Genomic DNA, 16,995 nt, shown 5'->3' on the forward strand with positions numbered 1-16,995 from the left:
TCCAAGAAAAAGGATGATGAGGATTTTGAGCGCTTTGCTGAAATGATTAGACCTATCTTTTTGCGTATGTGTTTGACCGTTATGCTTAAAATGAATCATTATGCTAAGTCCATGAAAGATATTGTTACAAATAAAAGAAAGATACCGGAAGCTGAAATTTCTACCAAGCTTGCTAATTATACTTTTAAAGGTGGAATACCTAAGAAACTAGGAGATCTAGGAGTACCAACTATACCATGCTCCATTAAGAGGAACTATGTTAAAACGGTTTTATGTGATCTCCGAGCCGATGTTAGTGTTATGCCTCTCTCTTTATATAGTAGACTTGATTTGAATAAGTTAACACCTACTGAAATATCTTTGCAAATGGCTGATAAATCAACTGCCATACCTGTCGGTATTTGTGAGGATGTGACTGTTGTGGTTGCAAATGTTACTATTTTAACGGACTTTGTTATTCTTGATATCCCCGAGGACGATAATATGTTTATTATTCTTGGTAGACCCTTTTTGAATACTGCAAGGGCTGTTATTGATTGCGACAAAGGCAATGTCACTTTTCATGTTAATGGTAATGAGCACATGGTACACTTTCTGAGGAAACAACCTCAAGTCCACAATATTAATTCTATTGGAAAAACTTCAACGATTATTATTGGAGGTTTTGAATTTCCTCTTCCTACTGTTAAGAAGAAATATGATATTCTTATTGTTGGAGACATGCATATCCTCGTTGAGGTAACCTAGTGTTATTCGAAAATTCTCCGGTTTCATGCGATTCAGAAAGAGTTTGTTAACAAGACTTGATCAACCTTGTTAGTGGATTCCTTTTGATGAGCATGCGATGGATGAAGTTAGAAAGCACAACTCTCTGTATCCTCTTTTTACTTTCTGTTATTTAGATTAAATAAAGCAAAAATAGTATTTTTCTGTCTATTTTCTGAATTATCCTTGCAATAAAAAAATACCCCCAAAAATAAAAGTTCTCCAAATGTCCTGAAAATTTTATATGATTTTTTCTAGCATATTTAAGAACATTTGGTGCTGAGAATACACCAGGGTGATCCACCACCTGTCCATGAGGGTCTAGGGCACGCCCCTGCCTCATGGACCCCAGGTGGGTCCCCTCCACTTATTCTTGCACCCACACACTCCGTCTTCCTCCAGAAAAAATTCTCCACCAGCTCAAACCCAGTTCTAGCTCATCTTGCTGCCATTTTCGATCTCCTTGCTCAAAGCTCCATTCACAAAACTGCTTTGGGGGATTGTTCTTCGGTATGTGACCCCTCCAATGGTCCAATTAGTTTTTGTTCTAGTGCTTTATTTATTGCAAATTTTTGCTGCTTAGGTGACCCTGTTCTTGAGCTTGCATGTCAAATTTATGTGGTCAAAAGTAGTTTTATTGCATGATATGGCCTCTAGGCACTTGTGGGAGTAGTTGTTGTCAATCTTGTTGAGTCTGGTTCACTTTTATTTTGAGTTACTAAAAATTTCAGAAATTTTTCAGAGGAAATGATGATGAGATTGTTGAGGGGCTCTTCGAGTCGAAGCTCGAAGGATAAGCAAAGTGAAGAGAATAAGAAGCCCAAATATAATCTCCCCTGCACTGCGGAGGTTCACCCTTGTGAATGGCCTTGTGATGAGTTCTTGAGAGAAGCTGGGATTTATGAAGACTAGCACAAATGCCCGTGCGTTGCAACGGAGAAAAAAATAGAACAACTCTACAACAAGACGAGCATATGACTCATTCATGATGTCATCACCACATAAGCAGTGGGTTGTACACCTTCACTCCTTGACGAGAATAGATGACACTTGTGTGGTTCCACAATGCGCCGATTGCCGGCACCATATATTTTCCTAAAAAAATATCGAGCACCCTTACCCTGAAGAACCCTCTCCATCAGTCCACGTCCTCAATTTGAAAATGGATCCTACATTGGCACCACTTATGCTTCATCTCACCCTTGACAATGATACCCTACGAGTGTGTAAATAACAACTCTGCTAAATTATTTAGAGGCCTCTATTTACATCCCATCTCACATCAAACTGACATAAGAAGATGTAAAGAAACATACCTTGGAAGATATTGTCTAGATTATTATGATGTTTAGAATTGTTATTATTATAGAGTTTAAAATAAGTAAATTTGAATTAGCAAGTTGGAAGGAAACCATACACTGTATTTCAAATCCAACGATCCAACTTAGATGGCTCCATCAAATATACAGTATCCAAACAAATTATACACTGTAATTTCAAGCATAGATTAGACAGATTCATCAAATATATTGTAAATCTAAGTTCTGAATTGTTCTCTTTTTAAGACATCCATAAATATTCAGTCACAGAGTAGGCATTTTAGTTCCATAGCCCAAAATCAGTTGTCAATCGTGAACCCTAAGAACGGGATCAAGGAGTCAAATTGAACTTCAAAATATAAAGATGAACCTATGTACCTCTCCGTAGTGCACTATAGCACAACATGAAGCCGCCTAGCGGTCAACAAACCAAGATTGACCAATCAAAAGTAGATTTTTTTTCTTCTTTTTTTTTCTTTTTCAAAAAGGAGGTTGAAACATCCGGCCTGTAAACCCCTAACATCATCTGTAAATAACACCGGGAGATTCTTCCACGTATTGTAGATGTCACAGCACCGCAACCGCACAGACTCCGCAATGTTTGTAGCGGAATCACGTGCATCCATATTTTCTAGAGGTGGTGAGGCGGTTGTCCACGGCTAGCCATCGATGGCATCCACTGCGTGACTGCGTTCACGGCAAGCCGTCTCAACGACCACGACAACAACAACCTTTTCTCCTTCCTTGACTTCTCTTGGGCATCATCTTCGGCAGACGGTGAGAAGGACCCAACACATGCATGATCTAGCTGCACAATTTGAGGCCATGGCTGAAAGCGTTTGCCAAGAACCGGCAGAGCGCGCATATTCGAGACCACATGAGAGTGGAAGTTATACGATAGGACATGGTGAAGACCAATGCCACACGGTGTCATCCAAATGGAGCAGCCTGAGTGCAAGGAGCAGCACCACTCACCGGAGTAGGACCCATTATTTGAATCCTACCGACCGTGACGACTCAAGGTTGATGGCGGCCCGCTCGGTCCTTCACTGATGAGAAAACTGGCCGGTCTGGTTATGAAAATTAGGCCCGACAAACTCTCGGTCCGATCCGTTTTTTGACCGAGTCTCCGAGCAGGTCCGACAAAGCACAGTCACCGTGGCTGTCGTTCCTCGTCGTTGCGACCACCGGCAACCTCCTGAGTGAACCACCGCATACCCGAGCACCGTCGCATCGCCATCTTCCTGCCTACGTGATGAATTGGTCCAGAACGGCGCCTACACGACGCACGCATCCTCTCTTCCCCGACCACGGCCACCAGCTGCCATCAAATTTGCCGCCGCCGTCACATCTCTGGCCTTGCTAACGCGATGAAGCGGTGCAGCCCGTGCACGCTCACAAGCAGGGCACGAACTGTATGTCTCCTTCTTCCCCGCGACATCGGCGAACAGTTTACAGTTAGTTCAGTTAGCACTTTGGTTTTTCATCAGGTTAGGCTAGAACGCTTTCTTTCTGTTAGCTAGTTTAACTCGCAGGTTTAACTGCCCAGAGCGAGTCTCACGCATTGTAGGTCTGCTCGTGGGATGGCATCAGTGTTGTTGATCACGATGACGCAGAGTCAGGAGCCACAAAGCTCGGTTCCTGTTCTGCGAGTCTGAATAAATAGCAGAGAAATAGAACAGAAAAGTTGTGAAGTTTGTGCTGGCAAGACAACCGCTTCTTCCTAAAGCAATCTCTCAGTTCACATGTGTTCATTCCAAGGGCATCTCGGGTGCCGACAAACACATCGGTGAGCACATATACGTTGGTATGCCCCGTCTTGTTCCTGCAGGAACAATAAGTTGATCTCGTCATGGTCGTCCCCCACATATGATGTCTAAATTTGCAATGATGTATGTACAGTTGGTATTGCAGTACAAGCTGATTAGTAATCTAAAATTTGAAGCAACGATGTACGTACATAGTAGTATGTGGTGACAGTGCCGCCGGGCGGCAGAGTTCCCCAAGATGAGACGCTACCATAGATGGACTGCCTCTTTGTCTGCAACAAGCATCCGGAGGAGTTGCTCTTTAGGATAGGGCATGGCACAAACGCACGCAACCACTTTGGGCACGCACAAAGGCACAACACACACACACACACGCAGCTAGCGCTCCCTCGCCATCGCTAGATCCCTCACCCTAACCGAGCTTTCGCCTCACCGGTCCGGTTCAGGGGGACAGGCCCGCTGGGCACTTTGGTCTGGTCCCGACTGCTCCCAGCGGCAGGTCATCGTCATGCTAGATGATAATCCATGCAGCTTGCACAGAGCTCGTTCTTCGCGTCCAATCCCACCTGCATCTACATCCTTGCCATTATCATCGTCGACTTCAACGACGGTGGAAGGTTCTGTTGTGCTCATCGACACCTCAATCTCGATGGCCCTCGTCCTGCTCCATGTCCGTCTCCACGTACGGCCGTGCTACGGCAGGTCACGATGAATCCATGAAATAGCTCCTTGTCCGCCGCTGCCAGAGTCTTGCCGACGATTGCGAGCGCTCTCACCTCGGTTGCAGCGGACCTAAGACGCGAGATCACAATCGATCCAATGTTATGTGAATCAAGCCAATCGAAAAGGCAGGATCCAACCGGTGCGTGGATCATAGGTGTTTCCTGTTCTTATACAAAACGAAATGTTTTTACGTTTTCTTTTTGAGGGTTAGGAAACATTTTTACGTGGGTGTAAGGGATGGCTCATGGGCTGTTTCGTTCGCTTGGCCTTTTCTGGATGGGCTGTTTCGTTCCCTTTTTCGGTGCCGAACAATCTGAACGAAAATTGACGTATGACCAGAAGCGACCAATGCTTTAGTACCACCTCGCGTATATGTTTTAAATTCAAACTGAAAGCGTAAACTTACGAGAAGAAGCGTATTGTGATGGTGAACCCAAGGAGTCAATCTGTGCTTTATTATTAGGGAGAGATTTTTATTATTTGGCTGAAATGCAGGCCTTGTCGACTTCCTTCGCGACCAGCGCGAACAGTATCTTCTCCTCACTAATATTTTCATGCAATGTTTTTACTTTCATGCTAAGAAATCACCACCTTCAGTGGAATTTTATTTATATGATGAGGTTAAGGAGATGTCACTATATGATTTTTGTCGGGTCTGTAAGATACCCTTTGAGGGCAGCATAGAGGAACCACATTGTAATGATGTGGAGGGGTTTATTGATACAATTGTTGTAGGGGAAACGAGGAAAGTTTCTGATGCAAGAATTACTAGCATACATTTTCCTGTTCTGCATTACTTTGCGATATTTGCAAGTAGATGCTTAATTGGTCGCGGAAACAGTGGAAATCTTAGTGCTCCTGATATTGTTATTTTGTGCCATGCTTTGTTTCGTGACACCACTTTCAGTTTAGGCGCTGTTGTTGCTAAATGATTAAATCTGAACCGTACAAAGGGCCCCATGCATCTTTGTTTCGCGCCTTGCTGCACACTTTAGGATACCTATTAGGCATTATGAGAAAGAGGAAAAGTTGTTGCCCCTATTTTTCTAGATTATAAGAGTATGGTAGCACATGATTTCATTGTTAAGGATAAAAAGAAGATGCTTAAGTATAGATTGATATTTGATAAAAAAACTACTATGAGATTATTACCTTGCCTGCGCCTTCTTTGTTTAACATATTTTCAGGCATGTACCTCATTTTGCCGGAGGCCATTCATGCCTACCAGAGCCTAACATTAGCTCCAGAGCCCGAGCCGGAGCCACCCCTTGATCCTTATTGGCAGTCTGTTTATCAGTGGGATCCGGAGGAGATTGCCAACTAGTGGCACCCAGAGGACACTCCTCCGTACACCGGAGAGGGTAGCTTTGAGCCATGGCCATAGACCAACTGAGGCCAAAAGCCTAAGCTTGGGGGAGTACGTATTGCTCAATGATGTTACATTCATGTTCACACACTCATTCCAGTTGTCGATGCTCATACTTTTTCATTGTAATATCCATGCTAGTTTATTTTCTTTTCCAGCATTCTTCTTGTGTGTTTGAAAAACCTTAAGAAAATCCAAAAAAATAGTTGTAGCTTTTAGCTAGTTTACTTTCCATGCCTGTAGTTGTAATAATTAAAAAGAAAACCCAAAAAGATTTCTCGTTCTTCTTTTTCTTGTTGGGAGCTTTTCCGTGTAAATAGTTTTGTTTTTCTTCTTTTCTTTGGGGGTGGAGAGGAGAAGACCATAATGAAAATGTTGAGTGGCTCTCATATGCATTATTGTTGATCCAACCAAGAGCCCATATTACCTTGTCTCCTCCCTTGTATTGAATGCTTGCAGATTCCAGCTTAGTCCAATGCACGTGCACTATTATTATTATCCACACTGTTCGGTTGTGCAAGTGAAAGGCAATAATGACGATATATGATGGACTGATTGAGATGAGAGAAGCTGGTATGAACTCGACCTATCTTGTTTGTGTAAATATGATTAGTTCATCGTTCCTGATTCAGCCTATTATGAATGAAACATGTTTGCAATGACGTTTAGAGATTATAGTTGCTCATGCCATGCTTAATTAGCTAGGAGTTTATAATGGTTTACCTTGCGTGCCAACATGCTATTAAAATGGTTGTGATGTGGTATGATAGGGTGGTATCTTCCTTTGAACGATTCGAGTGGCTTGACTTGGCACATGTTCACACATGTAGTTGAAACAAAATCAACATAGCCTCCACGATATTTATGTTCATGATTAATTATATCCTACTCATGCTTGCACTCAGTGCTGATTAATTTTAATGCATGTTCATGACTATTGTCGCTCTCTAGCTGGTCGCTTCCCAGTCTCTTTCTGGCCTCCACTTGTACTAAGTGAGAATACTGCTTGTGCATCCACTTCCATAAACCCCAAAAGTTATTCCATATGAATCCACCACACCTTCCTATATGCGGTATCTACCTGCCATTCCAAGTATTGTATGTGCCAAACTCTAAACCTTCAAATGAAATTCTGTTTTGTATACTCGAATAGCTCATGTATCAACTAGGGTTGTCTACATCTTCCATTCTAGGCGAGTTATTCTCAAGAGGAGTGGACTCCGCTCCTCATTCACGAGAAAATGGTTGGTAACCGGGATGCCCAGTTCCATGCTTAAATTAAAATAATTGCAAACAAAACTCCCCCAGGATTGTTGATAGTTGGAGGCACCCGTTGTTTCGGACAAGCCATGGATTGATGTTTGTTAGTGGTAGGGGGAGTATAAACTTTACCATTCTGTTTGGGAACCGCCTATAATGTGTGTAGAATGGAAGATATCGAGATCTCTCGGTTGTTATGTTTACAATGAAAGTATACCACTCAAAATATTATTTATCCCTATTTCAAAAATCGAGCTCTGGCACCTCTACAAATACCTGCTTCCCTCTGCGAAGGGCCTATCTATTTACTTTTATGTTGAGTCATCATCCTCTTATTAAAAAGCACCAATTGGAGAGCACTACTGTCATTTGCATGTATTACTATTAGTTTACATTGAGTATGACTGTCATTGGATCTCTTTTACCATGAATTACAATGCTTACTCAGTCCTTGATCTTCAGAGGTGCTCTGCATTTATGTTTTGCAGTCTCAGAAAGGGCTAGCGAGATACCACCTTGTTATATCATATTATGATTGTTTTGAGAAAGTGTTGTCGTCCGAGATTTATTATTATTGCTCGCTAGTTGATTATGCCAATGATATGAGTAAACATGAGACCTAAATGTTATTGTGAATATGGTTAGTTCATAATCTTTGTTGAAAACTTGAATGCTGGCTTTAGATATTTACAACAACAAGATCAAACAGAGTTTGTAAAAGTTTTTCTTTATCACTTTCAGTTTGTCAATGGAATTGCTTGAGGACAAGCAAAGGTTTAAGCTTGGGGGAATTGATACGTCTCCATCGTATCTACTTTTCCAAACACTTTTGACCATGTTTTGGACTCTAACTTGCATGATTTGAATGGAAGTAACCCGGATTGACGCTATTTTCAGCAGAATTGCCATGGTGTTATTTTTGTGCAGAAATAGAAGTTCTCGGAATGACCTGAAACTTCACGGAGAATATTTTTGGAATATATAAAAAATACCGGCGAAAGAATCAGCGTCAGGGGGCCCACACCCTGTCCACGAGGGTGGGGGGCACCCCCCTATCTCGTGGCCCCCCTGATGCTCCACCAACCTCAACTCCAACTATATATATTCAAGTTCGGGTAGAAAAAAATCAAAGAGAAGGATTCATAGCATTTTACGATACGGAGCCGCCGCCAAGCCCTAATCTCTCTTGGGAGGGCTGATCTGGAGTCCATTCGGGGCTCCGGAGAGGGGAATCTGTCGCCATCGTCATCATCAACCTTCCTCCATCACCAATTTCATGATGCTCACCGCCATGCGTGAGTAATTCCATCATAGGCTTGCTGGACGGTGATGGGTTGGATGAGATTTATCATGTAATCAAGTTAGTTTTGTTAGGGCTTGATCCCTAGTATCCATTATGTTGCGAGATTGATGTTGCTATGACTTTGCTATGCTTAATGCTTGTCACTAGGGCCCGAGTGCCATGATTTCAGATCTGAACCTATTATGTTTTCATGAATATATGTCAGTTCTTGATCCTATCTTGCAAGTCAATAGTCACCTACTATGTGTTATGATCCGGTAACCCTGAAGTGACAATAATCGGGACCACTCCCGGTGATGACTATAGTTTGAGGAGTTAATGTATTCACTAAGTGTTAATGCTTTGTTCCGGTACTCTATTAAAAGGAGGCCTTAATATCCCTTAGTTTCCGATAGGACCCCGCTGCCACGGGAGGGTAGGACAAAAGATGTCACGCAAGTTCTTTCCATAAGCACGTATGACTATATTCGGAATACATGCCTACATTACATTGGTGAACTGGGGCTAGCTCTGTGTCACCCTATGTTATAACTATTGCATGTTGAATCGCATCCGACATAATTACCCATCGCTGATCCAATGCATACGAGCTTTCCAGATATTGATCTTTGCTTAGTTACTTCACCGTTGCCACTGTTACAATTACTACAAAACTGCTACTGTTACTTTTGCCACCATTACCGTTACTTCCATACTACTTTGCTACTAAATACTTTGTTGCAGATATTAAGTCTTTCAGGTGCGGTTGAATTGAAAACTCAACTGTTAATACTTGAGGATATTCTTTGGCTCCCCTTGTGTCGAATCAATAAATTTGGGTTGAATGCTCTACCCTCAAAAACTGTTGCGATCCCCTATACTTGTGGGTTATCAGATGCCTCTCCGACAATCTGAGTGACAAATCCTAATCTCGATCTATGCCAACTCAACAAACACCATCGGAGACACCTGTAGAGCATCTTTATAATGACCTAGTTACGTTGTGACATTTGATAGCACATTAAGTGTTCCTCTGATATTCGGGAGTTGCATAATATCATAGTCATAGGAACATGTATAAGTCATGAAGAAAGCAATAGCAATAAACTAAACGATCATAGTGCTAAGCTAACGGATGGGTCTAGTCCATCACATCATTCTCTAATGATGTGATCCCATTCATCAAATGACAACACATGTCCATCGCTAGGAAACTTAACCATCTTTGATTAACGAACTAGTCAAGTAGAGGTATCCTAGGGACACTCTGTTTGTCTATGTATTCACACATGTACTAAGTTTCCGGTTAATAAAATTCTAGCATGAATAATAAATATTTATCATGATATAAGGAAATATAAATAACAACTTTATTATTGTCTCTAGGGCATATTCCTTCATTCTCCCACCTGCACTAGAGTCAATAATATAGTTCACATCGTCATGTGATTTCACACATATAGTTCACATCTTTATGTGATTAGTTCACATCTTTATGTGACTAATACCCAAAGGGTTTACTAGAGTCAATAATCTAGTTCACATCGCTATGTGATTAACACCCAAAGAGTGATCATGTTTTACGTGTGAGAGAACTTTAGTCTACAGGTCTGCAACATTCAGATCCATATATATTTTGCAAATTTCTATGTCTACAATACTCTGCATGGAGCTACTCTAGCTAATTGCTCCCACTTTCAATATGTATCTAGATTGAGACTTAGAGTCATCTAGATCGGTGTCAAAAGCTTGTATCGACGTAACTCTTTACGACGAACTCTTTTATCACCTATATAACCGAGAAATATTTCCTTAGTCCTCTAAGGATAATTTTGACCGCTGTCAAGTGATCTACTGGTAGACACTGGTACAACGAGCTCCTAAACAAACAGTTTAAAACTCATTTCCGCGATGGCATTTGGAACCGTCGCCAAGTGAGTGTGGGCGATAGGGGGTCCTTCCCACACGACCCAGAAATTGTCGGGAATAGGCCCTTGTGGGACCCAGGCTGGGGATGTGTGCGATCGGACGAGGCATGGAAACCCAATCATTTCCGTAGGTATGTACATCCCACACGGTGAATCCCACAAATCATTTCCGTAGGTATGTACATCCCACACGGTGAATCCCAGAAATCATTTCCGTAGGTATGTACATCCCACACGGTGAATCCCAGAAATCATTTCTGTAGGTATGTTCATCCCACACGGTGAATCCCAGAAAATCATTTCCGTAGGTATGTACATCCCACATAGTTCTTTGTGTGGAAATGTGTGTGCAAGGTGGCCTAACGCAAACAGCTTGCTGCCAGAAGCCGTGTGCGATTGTTAGTTGATCAAACACACCTACTTTCTAGAAACCGTGCGGGTTGTTTGAGTTCATCGCCCACGGTGTTGTCTGAGTAACCGTTTGCAATAGAAAACCCCAATAAGTATGGTAATTAGCCTATTATTGATAATCCATGTACTAATCAAACTGATATTTCTTATAAAACACGCCAGAAATTTCATATCCGTATAAAAGCAACCAGGATTTCATAATCGAATTACATCAGATAGCTTCGGCACTCAGTTACGCCATTACATAACGGCTCCAAGTTTCACATGCAGCATAAAAAACCTTTGGAAAGTAGCATCATACATGGTAAATAGACATATGAATCTCATCTGGGAAACTGCAGAAGCGGAAGGCAAATATTGAGCCTTCAGTGATGTTGAATGTCCTTGCAACTTTAGGCCAGTGACTATGGATAATTGCCAGCCCAACCTTCGTCCTCTTTAGCAAGACTTCAATATAGTACCGTGGGTGTTGAATGAATACCTTCCTCGCCTCTTGCCCATGCAGGTGGTTTGAGAGGTAATCATTGGTGAACTACTTTGAAAAGTACTGAAAACAAAGCTATGCATAAATCGCTGTTGTAAATTTTGAAATGGCGCAAGGGGTAAAAACAAGGTAAAAGAGTTGGTACCATCCTATAGTTGACTGATGTCTTCTTCATTGTGCAAAAAAAGATCTTGTTGTTATTCGTGGCAAGTTTCTTCGTCCTAACAATCTTTCCGAGTTTCTTGACTTGACTGATATTCATGGACATCTCATTTCCCCATATGCAAAATGGGTCGAACAGTGGGTCTAAGCCTTTGACAGCATGACCTACATGTGCAAGACCAAATTGTAAGAAACCTAAATATTAGAATGATTCCTGCAACTGCACAATAATGTGCTGTTAGCCAAAGGGCCCTACTTGAACAAACCTCGATGGTAAACCGTAGCGTCTCCCATTGTTTCCCTACAACACACATAAGGAAGATCTTGATCAGGTTAACTGAGAGTTGCCATACTATCAGTAGAATATGTATTGAGTACAGCCAAATTCGATTGGTGTCACATGCATAACAATACAAAATTGTACCCACAGCAAATGAAAATCAAATTGCAGAACTGAACCAAATAGTTAAATGGACAGCAGACCAAAGGAACCAAAATAGTTAACTGAGCACGACATTGCAGAATAGAAACATGTACTAGAAGATAAGACAGTTAACAAAACAAAGAATGCTTGAGAACAGTACTACGAAATGTAGCAATTGTTGGGCCAAAGTGTTAACTGAACATTACATTTCAGAGGACCAAACTGTTAACTGAACATCAGATTGCATATTAACATTACAGAGGACAAATCACTAGAAGGCATTGGCGGTGGCCTCGAGAAAACATCATGAACTGTATTTTAAAGTAAACAACCGCGCGGCGGTGTCGATGGTGGCCTCGAAGACGAGGTGCTCCTCCAAGATCTGGTGGTCGACACACATGTCAGCCATAGCAACCTTGTTCGCGCGTGCGGCCGCATGCTACTCAGATCCACGTTATACTGCATGTAAAATGGCTGTGGGTGGCGTTTAATTGGAGGAGGGGGTAGTGATTTCTGTGGAAGGTGTCGCTCTGTCAGTCGGGGCATATGGGACAAGAAAGAAGGAGGATGGTGTGGGTGGGTGTGGATTACCTGACCATGTCGATAAGGCCGTGCAGCAAGAAGAAGGGTCGGTGGCGAGGAGTCTGTGCAGCAAGAAGAAGGGTCGCCGGTGAGGAGGCGGCGCTGCAAGAAGGGTCGCCGTCGAGGAGGCGGCACTGCAAGAAGAAGGGTAGCCGGCGTGGAGGCGGCGCTGCAAGAAGAAGGGTCGTCGGCGAGGAGGCTAAGCTACCAGTAAGCAGCAGTGAAGGTTTGAACTTGGAAAGTAAGGAGGAACAGTGGAAATGTGGCTTTTGGTAGGAGGGAGGGGGTGGGGAGATAGATATTTCCGCAGTGGCAAAAAAATTTCGCTCGGTGCCGCGAGAAATTGGCGCGCAAGTGTGGTTCAAGCGGGGACGGTGGACTGTAGACGACGAAGCTTCCTGCGTAAGCCAGACAAGATGGTGCGCCAAGATATTTTATATCGCATCCCACACAATTCTTTCTAGTAAACTGTTTGTGGTATACCTGATTTTTTTCATTATGTTTTGAAAGACAAAATGGTGTTACGGAGGGAAAGGATGGTGTTTGAATTGCTAGAACATTTACGTACAGTGAACATGCAACTAGTACATGAGTGTCCTGTTTAAATTTGGAATTATTCCGGGTTCGTTTGGCATTTTTATGCATTAATTGAGTTTCTAGGCATTTAATGTGCATAATTCAAATTTGAACTACAAGCACATGCTCCAATGCACCAAAGTTTGCTGAAAAATCACATGTTTGTCTTTGGGTGAATTTATAGGTCCCATGCAAGAAATGAGAATAAAATTCAAACATCTGGGTGTCGTGGCTCGGCCGGAAAGATTGAGAAACTTGGTTTTTTAATTCCTGTAAATCCAAAACACGGCTGAACATCATGAAACTTGGCATGGTCTCGTGAGATGGCACCAACATGCTGCGGTAATTTTTTTAGCCTAATTGGGACAAGTTTTGGTGTAAGCTTCTTGCGAACCGGAGCTTCCCTCAACAAGGCTCCTGGTTCTGAGAGGGAACGTGTCACCTCCGTGTGCAAAACGACATACGTACACTGCCTTCTCCCGCCTTAATTTTTTTGCACACGCAGATTAGACCAAATAGAAGTATCGTGTTAAATTATGGAATTATTCCGTGTTTGTTTCGGCTTTTTTATACATTAATTGAGTTTTTTGGCGTTTAACGTGCATAATTCAAATTTGAACTACAAGCACGTGCTTGTAGTTCAAATTTGAATTATGCACGTTAAATCATTTCTAGGTCCCATGCAAGAGATTGGAGTGAAATTCAAACATCTGGGCGTCGTGGCTCGGTCGGAAAGATTGAGAAACTTGGTTTTTTAATTCCTGTACTTCGAAAACATGCTTGAAAATCATGAAACTTGGCATGGTGTTATGACATGGCACGAACATGCTGCGGTAATTTTTTTGGCCGAATTGGGACAAGCTTTGGTGTAAGATTGTTGCAAACCAGAGCTTCCCTCAAGAAGGCTCGTGGTTCCGAGAGGGAACGTGTCACCTCCGTGTGTGAAGTGACATACGTACACTGCCTTCTCCCGCCTTATTTTTTCACATAGCCAGATTAGACCAAATCGAAGTAGCGTGCTAAATTTTGGAATTATTCTAGGCTCGTTTCGCCTTTTTTATACATTAATTGAGTTTCTGGGCATTTAATGTGCATAATTCAAATTTGAACTATAAGCACATGCTCCAGTGCACCAAAGTTGTTTGAAAAATCACATGTGTGTCCTTGGGTGAATTTCTAGGTCCCATGCAAGAGATGGGAGTGAAATTCAAACATCTAGGCATCGTGGCTCGGTCGGAAAGATTGAGAAACTTGGTTTTTTAATTCCTGTAATTCCAAAACACGCGTGAAAATCATGAAACTTGGCATGGTGTCATGACATGGCACCAACAAGCTGCGGTAATATTTTTGGCCGAATTAGGACAAGCTTTGGTGTAAGCTTCTTGCAAACCGGAGCTTCCCTCAAGAAGGCTTGTGGTTCCGAGAGGGAACGTATCACCTCAGTGTGTGAAACGACATACGTACACTGCCTTCTCCCGCCTTATTTTTTTACACTGTCAGATTAAACCAAATAGAAGTACCGTGCTAAATTTTGGAATTATTCCAGGCTCGTTTCGCCTTTTTATACATTAATGGAGTTTTTGGGTATTTAATGTGCATAATTCAAATTTGAACTACAAGTACATGCTCCAGTGCACCAAAGTTGTTTGAAAAATCGCATGTGTGTCCTTGGGTGAATTTATAGGTCTCTTGCAAGAGATGGGAGTGAAATTCAAACATCTTGGCGTCGTGGCTCGGCCGGAAATATTGAGAAACTTAGTTTTTTTAATTCCTGTAATTCCAAAACACGCCTAAAAATCATGAAACTTGGCATGGTGTCATGACATGGCACCAACATGTTGCGGTAATATTTTTGGCCGAATTGGGACAAGCTTTGGTGTAAGCTTCTTGCATACCGGAGCTTCCCTCAAGAAGGCTCGTGGTTCCTAGAGGGAACGTGTCACCTCCGTGTGCGAAACAACATATGTACAGTGCCTTCTCCCGCCTTATTTTTTTACACAGCCAGATTAGACCAAATAAAAGTATCGTGCTAAATTTTGTAATTATTCTGGGTTTGTTTGGCCTTTTTATACATTAATTGAGTTTCTGCGCATTTAATGTGCATAATTCAAATTTGAACTACAAGCACATGCTCCAGTGCACCAAAGTTGTTTGAAAAATAACATGTGTGTCTTGGGTGAATTTATAGGTGTTATGCAAGAGATGGGAGTGAAATTCAAACATCTGGGCGTAGTGGCTCGGCCGGAAAGATTGAGAAACTTGCTTTTTTAATTCCTGTAATTCCAAAACACGCCTGAAAATCATGAAACTTGGCATGGTCTCATGACATGGCACCAACATGTTGTGGTAATTTTTTGTCCGATTTGCGAAGGCCCACATATTAAAAATCAACAAAGTCATTTTGGAATAAGTGTTGTCACGTTAAAAATCAGAAACACAAGTATTATTGAAACCCTGGGCGTTTGACTTACCAATTACGTGCGGCCATGTGTCCCCTTTTTTATTGGCTAGGAGGTGTCGTGTGGGGTAGCTATTTGAGTACGGGAGGTGTGCGAGCAGACCCCATGCGCGTGCTCATCAGGAGGAGAGCCCTTTGACCACTACCCGCCATGCACCTCCCTCCCAATGTCTCCATTAATGGCGCCCGAGCACCTGTTCTATGGCGTGGCTATATGTCTCACTAGACTGAGATTTAAGAGAGAGAAAATGAAAATCTGAAAAGGAAGTTTTGCATGGATCTTGATGTATGATCCGACGGACCTATATAGCATCAACTGTGACTTATGGCAAGCATGATGAATATAAGGACGATGACAGTGGATAAGAATTGTCTTACATATTTAGAAACATAATTAAAAAAGCCACATGCGGTAACGCCTGAAATACACAAGGGTAAAAGAAGAAGGAAGTCAACGATCTGGCTCGTTGATCTCTATTTTCTTGATGCGTTGCTGCAGGCCGCGAGAACTAGTCCCCGCGGTGAGTTGCGAGGAGCTCTTTCTTGTCCTCAAGATGCTTCTTGAGAGCATCCACGGATTCCTCCACCAGCCTTCTGCGCTCGATGCGCAGCTTGTTATTCTCGTCCATAAGTTTCTCGACAATGACGACGGTCCTTTTCAACAAGGCAGTGGTCTGCTCCTGCTGCTCCGCACTTTCGACGATCTTCGCCCTCAGCAGGTCGCGCTCGGCTTGGAGCTTCGCATTGCTCTCATTTAGTTGTCGGATGACATCGGTAGACTGTTCAAACGAGGCTTGCAGGTCATCCTACAACCTCCCCCACCTGGAGATCTGATCCATCTGCCTATGGATGAGGGCACGCATGCACCTGTAAGAGTCCTCGCCTGCCCGCGAGGCATTTTCCCAGGCCGCCGCAGCAAGGGAGGACATCTCTGCTGCATTCACGGTGCAGCGGGGCATCTCTTCTGCTTTCGCAGTGCGGCCGGACCAGTCTGCTGCATCGACGGTGCGGCGGGTCCTCCGTGCTACTTCAGGGGCACGGCGGGACCTCTCTGCTGCTACGACCGTGCAGCGGGACATGTTGGTTGCTATCGCGGCGAGGCGGGACATCTCTCGTGCTCCCGCTTCCAGGCTCGCCTCTCCCTCGTTGCAATCTCTCGACCCAGAACTCACGTTGGCCATGGCAGACGCAAGGGAACAATGATGAATGGCTTGTTTGTTTTTGACTTTTTGTGGATGAGGAGTTGAGGAGGAATGTGCGGTCATCTTGGAGTAGTAGTATTTATAAGCGCGTAGTAATACGTTCCTAAGTGGGAAACCGTTTAGGTTTTGATCGGTATGAACATGTTTGCAATTTGGAATGTGACGGGACGCATGCTCAAAATTTACTGACGGTTATAAGTGCGACCCTATTCCCGGAAGGCGTAACGTGGGCACGTATGCCTTCTCGGCCGCGTACGTGGCGTTTGCACCATAGGGTGCACCGC

The sequence above is a fragment of the Triticum aestivum genome, chromosome 4A, assembly GCF_018294505.1.
Source record: "Triticum aestivum cultivar Chinese Spring chromosome 4A, IWGSC CS RefSeq v2.1, whole genome shotgun sequence".
NCBI classification, from domain to species: Eukaryota; Viridiplantae; Streptophyta; class Magnoliopsida; order Poales; family Poaceae; genus Triticum; species Triticum aestivum.